Genomic DNA, 14,180 nt, shown 5'->3' with positions numbered 1-14,180 from the left:
CTGTATTTATGATACTCTAAAGAGTATCATTAAAAAACTCCTAAATTGCTTTTCTTTGTCATGATTCTGTGATTCTAAGCTCATCGTTGCAAAATGGGAATAAAATAATATTTCCACACAAATTTTTTTTTAAAGTAGTACAATATGATAGGTGACCTAACATGTACCTGAATATTGCTAAAATTATTCAAAGTATAATTTTGAAAAGTTACCATATCCAATATCTATTGAATGTCTTCAGTTAGCAAGATGGTGTGACTGAAATAGGCTCAGGATCATTGAAGTTTATGGTCAACTTTTAAAAAGTTCCAATAAAAATTCCAATACTGTTTGAAGGAAACTGGACATGATGGTACAATTATCCACTTAAGACTGTCCAGTATTTCTCAGAAACGTTCTCTCTGTTTCTCAGCTTTTGAGGAGGTAGAAACATTGCATTGTGAAAGTTCCGAAGGCTAACTGGGATTAACTTGCTTGATTCTTTTGTAAAAGGAAAAAAAAAAGTGTTGGTGAGGATGTGGAATATACGGAACCCTTGTACACTGTTGCTGGGAACGTAAATTGGTGGCAGCCTTTACAAAAAAACAGTATGGAGTTTCATCAGAAAGCTAAAATTAGAATGACTGTATAATCCAGCAATCCCTTTTCTGGGTGTATAGCTAAAGGAAATAAAACCAGTGCATCAAAGAGATTTCTGCACTCCCATGTTCACTGTGCATTATTCACAATAGCCAAGATACGGAAACAGTCTAAGTGTCTGTGGATGGATGAATGGATAAAGAAGATATAGTGTATATATATAATGGAATATTTTTCAGCCTTAAAAAAGGAGCTCCTGTCATTTGCAACAACATGGATTAAACTGGAAGAAATTATCCTTATTGAAATAAGCCACAGAAAGAAAAAAACTGCATTATCTCCCTTATATGTAGAATATAAAAAAGTCGAATACATGGAAGCAGATAGGAGAAGGGTGGTTGCCAAGGGTGGAGAGATGGAGGAAATGGAGACATGCTGGTCAAAACGTACAAAGTTGCTGTAATGTAGGATGAATAAGCCTATACATCTAATATACAGCAGAATGATTATAGTTAATACTACTGTACTGAATACTGGAAATATGCTAAGAGTAGATTTCAGGTGTTCTCATCACACACAAAAATGGTAACTGTGTGAGGAAAAGATACATTGATTAGCTTGACTGTAGTAATCATTTCACTATGTATATGTACATCAACTCATTAAACTGTACACCTTAACTATATACAATGTTTACTTAAAAACAAACAAACAATCTCAGTTCACTGGGAAGAGCATGGCTCAAGTGGGAAAACTATGGATCCATATTTAAACCTAGGCATGGGTAGTTACTAGCCCTATAATTCCAGGCAAAATACTTTCTGCCTGTTCCAATTTCCTTCCACTTAATGAGTATAATAGTATATAGTTTGTGGAGCTATTGTGGACACTAAATAAAAGAGTATCTGACTCATATTAAGCATTCATTACTCATGAGATTCCTCCATGCTTGCCTTTGTGTAAGTACTCCAATAATTGAAATAGAAATTGCTTTTTCTCATCATTTGAAGGGAGGAGTTATAGCGAACTGTCCAGTAATCAATTTTACACATCCCAAAGTTATCTTTTAAAAGGTAAATCAGATTGTGCCAATAACCTGCCAAAAGCTTGCAATCTTCTTAAAATGCAGAAAAAACATTTTATTATTGCTAACACAGCTCAACATATCCCTCTAATAATTTCTTCAAAAAGATCATATTTTGCACCCCCTCTGTGGCAGGGAGATATTGGGTGGCCTGCATGGTCTCAACCTCCCCATGATGTATAATCCCCTGTCCTCGAGTGTGGGCAGTGTTGCTGACTTCCTTCTAACCAATAGAATATGACAAAAAAGAGTGATAGAATATCAGTTTTCTGAATAAGTTGTGTCAAATAAGCTTCCATCACGATAGCAGACTCACTCTAAAGTCTTTTCATCCTTGGTGGCTTTGAAGAAGCAAGCTGCAACAACTCCTACAGCTTCAAGAATATGAAATCTGCCAACAAGGCAAGTGGGCTTGTTAAGAGGAAGTTCCCCAATTGAGTCTTCAGGTAAGAAGACTAGTCCTAGTCCCAGTCAAGACCATTATTGAAGTCTAACAGAAGACCAGATAAGCATTCCCAGAGCTCCTGATTTATAGAAACTATGAGATATTAGGTGTAATAGGTATTTGTTATGTGACATAGAGAGTTGAAGAAACTTGTTTACTGGTAAACTACCTGTCTTTCTATTCCTTTGACATACCAAACTTGTGTGCTCCTTGTATATTTTAGCCTACCTACACTAAGCCCTACCATTATGAAACCTGCTAAGTCATTCTCTATTCATTGCCTTGTCCTTTATTTATTACTCTGATGCATTAGAAATTAATTTATTTCCAACCAACAGGCTTGCACATGTCATTGACATAATTGACCATTTGGTTGAATATTTTCTAGCAAAATTGTTTAATCATATCCATAAATAACAAATTACTGTATATAAAGGCAAGATAAAATTGGCATTAATTAACAGGGCATCTAATCATAAAATATGTAACACTCTTAAAGTAAATAATCTTTTAAATATAAAAGATCACTAAATGCTGAGCTACCCAGAGATTTCATAACTCTTTTTCTCTATAAAAATTTTCTTGATGATTGCATTTTTTAGATATAAGTCTGTAAATAGATTTTTCTCAAATATCATGAGGCCTGAGCTACATACTACATACCAATATATGAAGCAACTTATCTTAAAGATCCCTTGTTATGCACTTAAATCTTGAAAGACTTGCTTCATTCACTTTGGAGGTAATTTTTAAACCCTTTTAACTGTGGAAAGAAAAGAGGCACACAAATTAAAAACAGAAAACCCACGCAATCATAACATACTGGTTTTACAAGACTAACCCAAATTTGGGGCTGCAGTGAGAGGGAAGACATTCTCTTAAGATTTAGATAAAAAATTAAAAATGCTTCATAACAGAGAAAATCAAACTGGTCAGGAAACCAAAATGACCACCATAGGTAACAACTTGTAAGTGTGGAGCTAATGGGGATGAGGTTGAGGTATTTCCCAGACAAAACATAGAGTTTTTTAAACAGTCTATGCCTGGAAATGCATGATGAATATGTAAAGCATTGTGAAAGAAAACCAAAGAATTCAATATTCTGGAGTGAGGTAATAGATACGAGAAACACCCTTATTGCATAATATTTCAATAAATATTTGTTAAATATATAGATGATCCTCTACTGAATTGTGAGAGGAGGTCATTGAGAAGATCTGGCCGCCAGTTGCCTGCAAGTAAGACCCAGGTCATCAGAGGTACCTCAAACCCTCAAACCCTCACCTGTAACTGGAATGTTTGATCTGCCCACTATTCCCACAGTGGGAGCAGTTTTCCAGAGAGAAACAGTTTGAGAGAGCAATATGATGAGACCACCTGCACTGGATATGTGACTAAACCCTGTTAGGTCCTTTATATGCTAAACTTTTTATTTTAAATTTAAGATGCCCTTCAACACCGCGCTCGGAGGTGAAAGCTCGTGGCTTGTGTCCCGGCCCTGGTCCTGGTGATTTTCTTTGTAGTTGGAGGTCAGAGGCCAGGCCTCAAGTGGGAACGGCCTCACCATGATGAACGGCCGGCCGGGCCGTTCCTGCCGAAGTTCCTGCCGAATGAGGCCCGGAGCCTGCCGCCGCCCAAGCTAACCGACCCGCGGCTCTTCTACGTCGGCTTCTTGGGTTACTGCTCCGGCCTGATTGATAACGCGATCCGGCGTCGGCCGGTGGCGTCGGCCGGTTTGCATCGCCAGCTTCTATATGTTACTTCCTTTATTTTTGTCGGATATTATCTTTTAAAACGTCAAGACTGTATGTGTGCTCTGAGGGACCATGATATGTTTGCATATGTAAAGTCACATCCAGAGGATTTTCCTGAAAAAGATAAGAAAGCTTACGGTAAAATTCTTGAAGAATTCCATCCAGTGCATTGAAGTCTCCAAAATGCTTGCTCCGGTTTCACTGATATCGTTTTTTTCTGAATTTTGTCTGTTTCTGTGACATCTGAAGTTTATGTTAATCTATACATTAACACCTTGTGATTAAAATGGTCATCATAAGCAAAAAAAAAAAAAAAAAAATTTAAGTTGATTTACAATAGTTTATTAATTTCATGTGTACAACATAGGGATTCAATATCCCTATAGATTATAATCCATATAAAGTTAGTACAAAACAATGGTTGTATTTCCCTGTGCTGTACAATATATCCTAGTAGCTTATTTATTTTATACATAGTACTTTGTATCTCTTAATCCTCTACCCCTATCTTGCCCTTCTCCCCTTCCCCTCCCCATTGGGAACCACTAGTTTGTTCTCTATATCTGAGTCAGTTTTTTTAAACTACTTTGTTTTATTTTTTAGATCCATATATAAGGGATATCATATAGTGTTTGTCTTTCTCTGTCTGACTTTTTTCACTAAGCATAATACCCTCCAAGTTCATTCATGTTGTTGTAAATAGCAAAATTTCATTTTATTTTATGACTAATATTCCATTGTATATATATTTATACCACATTTTCTTTGCCCATTCATCTATTTATGAGTGCTAAGGTTGCTTCCATATCTTGTCAATTGTAGATAATGCTGCTAGGAACATTGGGGTACATATAACTTTTTAAATTAATGTTTTTATTTTCATTGGATATATGTGCAGGGATGAAATTCTGTATCATATGGTATTGCTATTTTTAGTGTGTTTTTCTTTTCTTTTTATTTATTTATTTATTTTGAGGAACCTCCATACTGTTTTCCACAGTGGCTGCACCAAATTACATTTCCACCAACAGTGTACCAATACTAGTTATTTGTAGACTTTTTGATGATAGGCATTCTGACAAGTGTGTAGTTTTATCTCATTGTATGAGATGTCTGTATGTCTGCTTCAGAAAAATGTCTATTCAGCACTCCTGCCCATTTTTTAATCAGGTTGTTTGCTTTTTGATGACACATTGTATGAGCTGTTTATATTTTTTGATATTAACCCCTTATTGGTCATATCATTTGCAAATATTTTCTCCCATTCAGTAGGTTGTCTTTTTGTTTTGTCAATGGTTTCCTTCTCTGTGCAAAACCTTTTAAGTTTAATTAGATCCCATTTGTTTATTTTGCTCTTATTTCTTTTGCCTTAGGAGACAGATCAAAAAATATTGCTACAATTTATATCAAAGAGTGCTCTGCTTATGTTTTCCTCTAGACATTTTATAATATCCGGTCTTACATTTGGGTCTTTAATCTATCTTGAGTTTATTTTTATATATGGTGTTAGAGAATGTTCTAATTTCATTCTTTCACATGTAGTTGTCCAGTTTTCCCAGCACCACTTAATGAAGAGACTGTCTTTTATCCATTGAATATTCTTGCCTCCTTTATCAAAGATAAGGTGGCCATATGTGTGTGGGTTTATTTCTGAGCTCTCTATTCTGTTCCATTGATCTATGTATCTGTTTTTGTGCTAGTACCATGCTGTTTTGATTACTGTAGCTTAGTAGTATAGTCTGAAGCCTGGAAAGTTTACACCTCCAATTTTGTTCTTTTTTCACCAGATTGCTTTGGCAATTCAGGTTTTTTGTGGTTTCGTACAAAGTGTTGGGATTATTTGTTCTAGTTCTGAGAAAATTGTCATGGGTATTTTGGTAGGGATTGCACTGAATCTTTAGATTGCTTTGGGTAGTATGGACATTTTAACAATATGAATTTTTCCAATTTATTAACATGGGATAACTTTTATTTCTTTGTATCATTTTCAAACTCCTTCATCAATGTTTTATACTTTTCAGAGTATTGGTCCTTCACCTCTTTGTTTAAGTTTATTCCTAGGCATTTTATTCTTTGTGATGCTTTTTTTTGTGTGTGTGGTATGCGGGCCTCTCACTGTTGTGGCCTCTTCCGTTGCGGAGCACAGGCTCCAGATGCGCAGGCTCAGTGGCCACGGCTCACGGGCCCAGCCGCTCCGCGGCATGTGGGATCTTCCCAGCCCGGGGCACGAACCTGTGTCCCCTGCATCAGCAGGTGGACTCTCAACCACTGTGCCACCAGGGAAGCCCTGTGATGCATTTTTAAATGGGAAATTTTTCTTGCTTTTTCTTTCTATAGTTCATTGTTCATGTATGGAAATGCAACAGATTCATATATATTAATTTTGTATGCTGTAAATACTGATTTCACTTATTAGTTCTAACAGTTTTTGGTCAAGACTTTAAGGTTTTCTACATATATTGATAGTATCATGTCATCTGCAGAAAGTAAGAGTTTAATTATTTTCTTCCAATTTGGATACCTTTTATTCTTTTTCGTCTGATTGCTATGGCCAGAATTTCCAATACTATGTTAAGTAGAAGTGGTGAGAGTAGGCATCCTTGTCTTGTTCCTGATTGTAGAGGAAAGGCTTTTTGTTTGTCATCATTGTGTATGATGTTAGTTGTGAGTTTGTTATAAATGGCCTTTATTATTTTGAGATATGTCCCCTTGATGAGAGTTTTTACCATGAATGGATGTTGAATTTTGTTTATTAACAAGATCATGTGATTTTTATCCTTCCTTTTATATTACATTGGTTAACTTGCAAATATTAAATTGTCCTTTCATTTTTGAAATAAATCCTAGTGCAAATGGTGCTGTTAAATTCAGTTTGCTAATATTTTGTTGAGGATTTTTGTATCTGTATTCATCAGAAGTATTGGCCTGTAACTTTCTTTTTTTTTAGTGCCTTTGGTTTTGGTATCAAGGCAATTGGAGCCTCATAGAATAAATTTCAGAGTGTTTTGTCCCTTTCAATTTTTGGGGGGGTTAGTTCAAAAAGGATAGGTATTAGCTCCTCTTTACAGGTTTGGTAGAGTTCTCCTTTAAAGCCCATCTAGTCCTGGACGTTTGTTTGAGGGGAGGTTTTTTTTTTTTTTTAAATTACAAATTCAATTTCACTGCTAGTGATAATTCTCTTCAGATTGTCTATTTCTTCCTGATTCAATCTTGGCAGGTTGTATGTTCCTAGAAATTTGTCCATTTCTTCTAGGTTTTCCAGTTCGTTATCGAATAATTCTTCACAGTGTTCTTATATGATTTTTTGCATCATTGTGATATTTGTTGTTTCTCTTCTTTCATTTCTTATTTTGTTTATTTGGGTGCTCTCTCTTTTCTTCTTGATGAGGCTCCTGAAAGGTTTATTACTTTGTTTATCAGTTTATCAGGTTTATCAATTTTTTTAACCTCTTTATCACAGTATAATTGCTTTACAATGTTGTGTTAGTTTCTGCTGTATAACAAACAGAACCAGCTATATGTATACATATATCCCCATATCGCCTCCCTCTTGAGCCTCCCTCCTACCCTCACTATCCCTTCCCTCTAGGTGATCACAAAGCTGATCTCCCTGTGCTATGCGGCTGCTTCCCACTTGCTATTTTACATTTGGTAGTGTATATATGTCCATGCCACTCTCTCACTTTGTCCCAGCTTACCCTTACCACTCCCCGGGTCCTCAATTCCATTCTCTATGTCTGTTTCTTTATTTCTGACCTGCCCCTAGGTTCTTCAGAACCATTTTCTTTCTTTCTTTTTTTTTAGATTCCATATATATCTGCTAGAATGTGGTATTTGTTTTTCTCTTTCTGACTTACTTCACTCTGTATGACAGTCTCTAGGTCCATCCACCTCACTACAAATAACTCAATTTCCTTTCTTTTTATGGTTGAGTAATATTCCATTGTGTCTATGTGCCACATCTTCTTTATCCATTCATCTGTCTATGGACACCTAGGTGGCTTCCATGTCCTGGCTATTGTAAATAGAGCTGCAATGAACATTGTGGTACACGACTCTTTTTGAATTATGGTTTTCTCAGGGTATATGCCCAGTAGTGGGATTGTCAGGTCATATGGTAGTTCTATTTTTAGTTTTTTAAGGAACCTCCATACTGTTCTCCACAGTGGCTGTATCAATTTACATTCCCACCAACAGTGCAAGAGTGTTCCTTTTTCTCCACACCCTCTCCAGCATTTATTGTTTGTAGACTTTGTGATGATAGCCATTCTGACTGGTGTGAGGTGATACCTCATTGTAGTTTTGACTTGCATTTCTCTAATGATTAGTGATGTTGAACATCCTTTCATGTGTCTGTTGGCAATCTGTATATCTTCTTTGGAGAAATGTCTGTTTAGATCTTCTGTCCATTTTTGGATTGGGTTGTTTGTTTTTTTGATATTGAGCTGCATGAGCTGCTTGTAAATTTTGGAGATTACTTGTTTCTCCATTGCTTCATTTGCAAACATTTTCTCACATTCTTAGGGTTGCCTTTTCATCTTGTATATGGTTTCCTTTGCTGTGCAAAAGCTTTTAAGTTTCATTAGGTCACATCTGTTTATTTTTCTCTTTATTTCCATTCCTCTAGGAGGTGGGTCAAAAAGGGTCTTGTTGTGATTTATGTCAGTGTTCTGCCTATGTTTTCCTCTAAAAGTTTTATAGTGTCTGGCCTTATATTTAGGTCTTTAATCCATTTTGAGTTTTTGTGTATGATGTTAGGGAGTGTTCTAATTTCATTCTTTTACATGTAGCTGTTCAGGTTTCCCAACAACACTTATTGAAGAGGCTGTCTTTTCTCCATTGTATATTCTTGCCTCCTTTATCAAAAATACGGTTACCACATGTGCGTGGGTTTATCTCTGGGCTTTCTATCTGGTTCCATTGATCTATAGTTCTGTTTTTGTGCTAGTACCGTCCTGGCTTGCTTTTCTAGTTTTGTAAGAGAGTCTGAAGTCTGGGAGTCTGATTCTTCCAGCTCCCTTTTTCTTTCTCAAGATTGATTTGGCTATTCGGGGTCATTTGTGTTTCCATACAAATTGTGATTTTTTTTTGTTCTAGTTCTGTGAAAAATGCCTTTGGTAGTTTGATAAGGATTGCACTGAATCTGTAGATTGCTTTGTGTAGTATAGTCATTTTCTCAATGTGGATTCTTACAATCCAAGAACATAATATATCTCTCCATCTGTATTTTTTTGTTCTTGTGTTTTTTTTAATTTTTATTGGAGTATAGTTGATTTACAATCTTGTGTTAGTTTCAGGTGTACTGCAAAGTGATTCAGTTATACATGTAATCATTCTTTTTCAGAGTTTTTACATATATAGGTTATTACAGAATATTGAGTAGAGTTCTCTGTGCTATAGAGTAGGTCCTTGTTGGTTACCAATCTTATATATAGTAGCATATGTATGTTAATGTCAAGTTTCTAATTTATCTCTCCCTCCATGTTTCCCCTTTGGTAACCATAAGTTTGCTTTCAAAGTCTGTTTCTGTTTTGTAAATAATTTCATGTGGCATTTTTTAGATTCCACATATAAGTGATATAACATAATATTTGTCTTTCTCTGGCTTACTTCACTTAGTATGATAATCTCTAGGTCCATCCACGTTGCTGCAAATGGCATTATTTCATTCTTTCTTATGGCTGAGTAATATTCCATTGTATATATGTACCAAATCTTCTTTATCCATTCATTTGTCGATGGATGTTTATGTTGCTTCCATATCTTGGCTATTGTAAATAGTGCTGCAATGAACATTGGGGTGCATACAGCTTTTCGAATTATGGTTTGCTCTGGATATATGCCCAGGAGTGGGATTGCTGGGTCATATGGTAGTTCTATTTTTAGTTTTTTTAAGGAACTTCCATGCTGTTCTCCATAATGTTTGTACCAGTTTACATTCCCAGAAAAATATGGAACACTTCATGAATTTGTGCATCATCCTTGTGTAGGGGCCATGCTAATCTTCTCTGTATCGTTGCAATTTCATTTTATTTATTTATCTTTTAATAAATTTATTTATTTGTTTATTTATTTATTTATTTAGGCTGTGTTGAGTTTTCGTTGCTGCATGCTGGTTTTCTCTAGTTGTGGCGAGAGGGGGCTACTCTTTGCTGTGGTGCACGGGGTTCTCATTGTGGTGGCTTCTCTTGTTGCAGGCAATGGGCTCTAGGCTTACGGGCTTCAGTAGCCGTGGCTCATGGGCTCTAGAGCTCAGGCTCAGTAATTGTGGCACACGGCTTAGCTCTTCTGCATCATGTGGGATCTTCCTGTACAAGGGCTCAAACCCGTATCCCCTGCATTGGCAGGCAGATTCTTAACCACTGCACCACCAGGGAAGCCGTCATTCCAATTTTAGTGTATGTGCTGCCGAAGTGAGCACTAGCTTGCCTTTTTATTTTTTTTATTACATCTTTATTGGAGTATAATTGCTTTACAATGGTGTGTTAGTTTCTGCTTTATAACAAAGTGAATCAGTTATACATATACATATGTACCCATATCTCTTCCCTCTTGTGTCTCCCTCCCTCCCAACCTCCCTATCCCACCCCTCTAGGTGGTCACAAAGCACCAAGCTGATCTCCCTGTGCTATGTGGCTGCTTCCCACTAGCTACTTATTTTACATTTGGTAGTGTATATATGTCCATGCCACTCTCTCACTTTGTCACAGCTTACCCTTTCCCCTCCCATATCCTCAAGTTCATTCTCTAGTAGGTCTGTGTGTTTATTCCTGTCTTATCACTAGGTTCTTCATGACATTTTTTTTTTCTTAGATTCCATATATATGTGTTAGCATACGGTATTTGTCTTTCTCTTTCTGACTTACTTCACTCTGTATGACAGACTCTAGGTCCATCCAACACCTAAAAATAACTCAATTTCGTTTCTTTTTATGGCTGAGTAATATTCCATTGTATATATGTGCCACATCTTCTTTATCCATTCATCTGATCATGGACACTTAGATTGCTTCTATCACCTGGCTATTGTAAATAGAGCTGCAATGAACATTGAGGTACATGACTCTTTTTGAATTATGGTTTTCTCAGGGTATATGCCCAGTAGTGGGATTGCTGGGTCATATGGTAGTTCTATTTGTAGTTTTTTAAGGAACCTCCATACTGTTCTCCATAGTGGCTGTAACAATTGACATTCCCACCAGCAGTGCAAGAGTGTTCCCTTTTCTCCACACCCTCTCCAGCATTTATTGTTTGTAGATTTTTTGATGATGGCCATTCTGACTGGTGTGAGATGATATCTCATTGTAGATTTGATTTGCATTTCTCTAATGATTAATGATGTTGAGCATTCTTTCATGTGTTTGTTGGCAATCTGTATACGTTCTTTGAAGAAATGTCTATTTAAGCCCATTTTTGGATTGGGTTGTTTGTTTTTTTCTTATTCAGCTGCATGAGCTGCTTTTAAATTTTGGAGATTAATCATTTGTCAGTTGCTTCATTTGCAAATATTTTCTCCCATACTGAGGGTTATCTTTTGGTCTTGTTTATGGTTTCCTTTTCTGTGCAAAAGTTTTGAAGTTTCATTAGGTCCCATTTGTTTATTTTTGTCTTTATTTCCATTTCTCTAGGAGGTGGGTCAAAAAGGATCTTGCTGTAATTTATGTCAGAGTGTTTGCCTATGTTTTCCTCTAAGAGTTTGATAGTTTCTGGCTTTACATTTAAATCTTTAATCCATTTTGAGCTTATTTTTGTGTATGGTTTTAGGGAGTGTTCTAATCTCATACTTTTACATGTACCTGTCCAGTTTTCCAAGCACCACTTACTGAAGAGGCTGTCCTTTTTTCACTGTACATCCCTGCCTCCTTTATCAAAGATAAGGTGACCACATGTGCATGGGTTTATCTCTGGGTTTTCTATCCTGTTCCATTGATCTATATTTCTGTTTTTGTGCCAGTACCATACTGTCTTGATTACTGTAGCTTTGTAGTATAGTCTGAAGTCAAGGAGCCTGATCCAGCTCCGTTTTTCATTCTCAAGATTGCTTTTGCTATTCAGGGTCTTTTGTGTTTCCATACAAATTGTGAAATTTTTTGTTCTAGTTCTGTGAAAAATGCCTTTGGTAGTTTGATAAGGATTGCACTGAATCTGTAGATTGCTTTGTGTAGTATAGTCATTTTCTCAATGTGGATTCTTACAATCCAAGAACATAATATATCTCTCCATCTGTATTTTTTTGTTCTTGTGTTTTTTTTAATTTTTATTGGAGTATAGTTGATTTACAATCTTGTGTTAGTTTCAGGTGTACTGCAAAGTGATTCAGTTATACATGTAATCATTCTTTTTCAGAGTTTTTACATATATAGGTTATTACAGAATATTGAGTAGAGTTCTCTGTGCTATAGAGTAGGTCCTTGTTGGTTACCAATCTTATATATAGTAGCATATGTATGTTAATGTCAAGTTTCTAATTTATCTCTCCCTCCATGTTTCCCCTTTGGTAACCATAAGTTTGCTTTCAAAGTCTGTTTCTGTTTTGTAAATAATTTCATGTGGCATTTTTTAGATTCCACATATAAGTGATATAACATAATATTTGTCTTTCTCTGGCTTACTTCACTTAGTATGATAATCTCTAGGTCCATCCACGTTGCTGCAAATGGCATTATTTCATTCTTTCTTATGGCTGAGTAATATTCCATTGTATATATGTACCAAATCTTCTTTATCCATTCATTTGTCGATGATGTTTATGTTGCTTCCATATCTTGGCTATTGTAAATAGTGCTGCAATGAACATTGGGGTGCATACAGCTTTTCGAATTATGGTTTGCTCTGGATATATGCCCAGGAGTGGGATTGCTGGGTCATATGGTAGTTCTATTTTTAGTTTTTTTAAGGAACTTCCATGCTGTTCTCCATAATGTTTGTACCAGTTTACATTCCAGAAAAATATGGAACACTCATGAATTTGTGCATCATCCTTGTGTAGGGGCCATGCTAATCTTCTCTGTATCGTTGCAATTTCATTTTATTTATTTATCTTTTAATAAATTTATTTATTTGTTTATTTATTTATTTATTTAGGCTGTGTTGAGTTTTCGTTGCTGCATGCTGGTTTTCTCTAGTTGTGGCGAGAGGGGGCTACTCTTTGCTGTGGTGCACGGGGTTCTCATTGTGGTGGCTTCTCTTGTTGCAGGCAATGGGCTCTAGGCTTACGGGCTTCAGTAGCCGTGGCTCATGGGCTCTAGAGCTCAGGCTCAGTAATTGTGGCACACGGCTTAGCTCTTCTGCATCATGTGGGATCTTCCTGTACAAGGGCTCAAACCCGTATCCCCTGCATTGGCAGGCAGATTCTTAACCACTGCACCACCAGGGAAGCCGTCATTCCAATTTTAGTGTATGTGCTGCCGAAGTGAGCACTAGCTTGCCTTTTTATTTTTTTTATACATCTTTATTGGAGTATAATTGCTTTACAATGGTGTGTTAGTTTCTGCTTTATAACAAAGTGAATCAGTTATACATATACATATGTACCCATATCTCTTCCCTCTTGTGTCTCCCTCCCTCCCAACCTCCCTATCCACCCCTCTAGGTGGTCACAAAGCACCAAGCTGATCTCCCTGTGCTATGTGGCTGCTTCCCACTAGCTACTTATTTTACATTTGGTAGTGTATATATGTCCATGCCACTCTCTCACTTTGTCACAGCTTACCCTTTCCCCTCCCATATCCTCAAGTTCATTCTCTAGTAGGTCTGTGTGTTTATTCCTGTCTTATCACTAGGTTCTTCATGACATTTTTTTTTTCTTAGATTCCATATATATGTGTTAGCATACGGTATTTGTCTTTCTCTTTCTGACTTACTTCACTCTGTATGACAGACTCTAGGTCCATCCAACACCTAAAAATAACTCAATTTCGTTTCTTTTTATGGCTGAGTAATATTCCATTGTATATATGTGCCACATCTTCTTTATCCATTCATCTGATCATGGACACTTAGATTGCTTCTATCACCTGGCTATTGTAAATAGAGCTGCAATGAACATTGAGGTACATGACTCTTTTTGAATTATGGTTTTCTCAGGGTATATGCCCAGTAGTGGGATTGCTGGGTCATATGGTAGTTCTATTTGTAGTTTTTTAAGGAACCTCCATACTGTTCTCCATAGTGGCTGTAACAATTGACATTCCCACCAGCAGTGCAAGAGTGTTCCCTTTTCTCCACACCCTCTCCAGCATTTATTGTTTGTAGATTTTTTGATGATGGCCATTCTGACTGGTGTGAGATGATATCTCATTGTAGATTTGATTTGCAT

At 36.5% G+C, this 14,180-nt stretch overlaps 2 non-coding genes and 1 pseudogene across 2 annotated transcripts; 1 reads left to right on the top strand and 2 right to left on the bottom strand.

Annotated features, from left to right (window-relative positions):
• Positions 1–3,570: 3,570 nt before the first annotated feature.
• Positions 3,571–4,062, top strand: LOC115854863 (NADH dehydrogenase [ubiquinone] 1 subunit C2 pseudogene; annotated as a pseudogene).
• Positions 4,063–9,807: 5,745 nt separating this feature from the next.
• On the bottom strand, positions 9,808–9,913 carry LOC115854887 (U6 spliceosomal RNA). The gene has a single exon (XR_004040164.1). It is a non-coding gene; the product is annotated as a U6 spliceosomal RNA (small nuclear RNA).
• Positions 9,914–12,807: 2,894 nt separating this feature from the next.
• LOC132593414 (U6 spliceosomal RNA) lies at positions 12,808–12,912 on the bottom strand. The gene has a single exon (XR_009558864.1). It is a non-coding gene; the product is annotated as a U6 spliceosomal RNA (small nuclear RNA).
• Positions 12,913–14,180: the final 1,268 nt, after the last annotated feature.

This window comes from Globicephala melas, chromosome 14, assembly GCF_963455315.2.
Source record: "Globicephala melas chromosome 14, mGloMel1.2, whole genome shotgun sequence".
NCBI lineage: Eukaryota > Metazoa > Chordata > Mammalia > Artiodactyla > Delphinidae > Globicephala > Globicephala melas.
The sequence above is the reverse complement of the archived record's forward strand: the minus strand, read 5'-3'. Positions and strand labels throughout refer to the sequence as shown.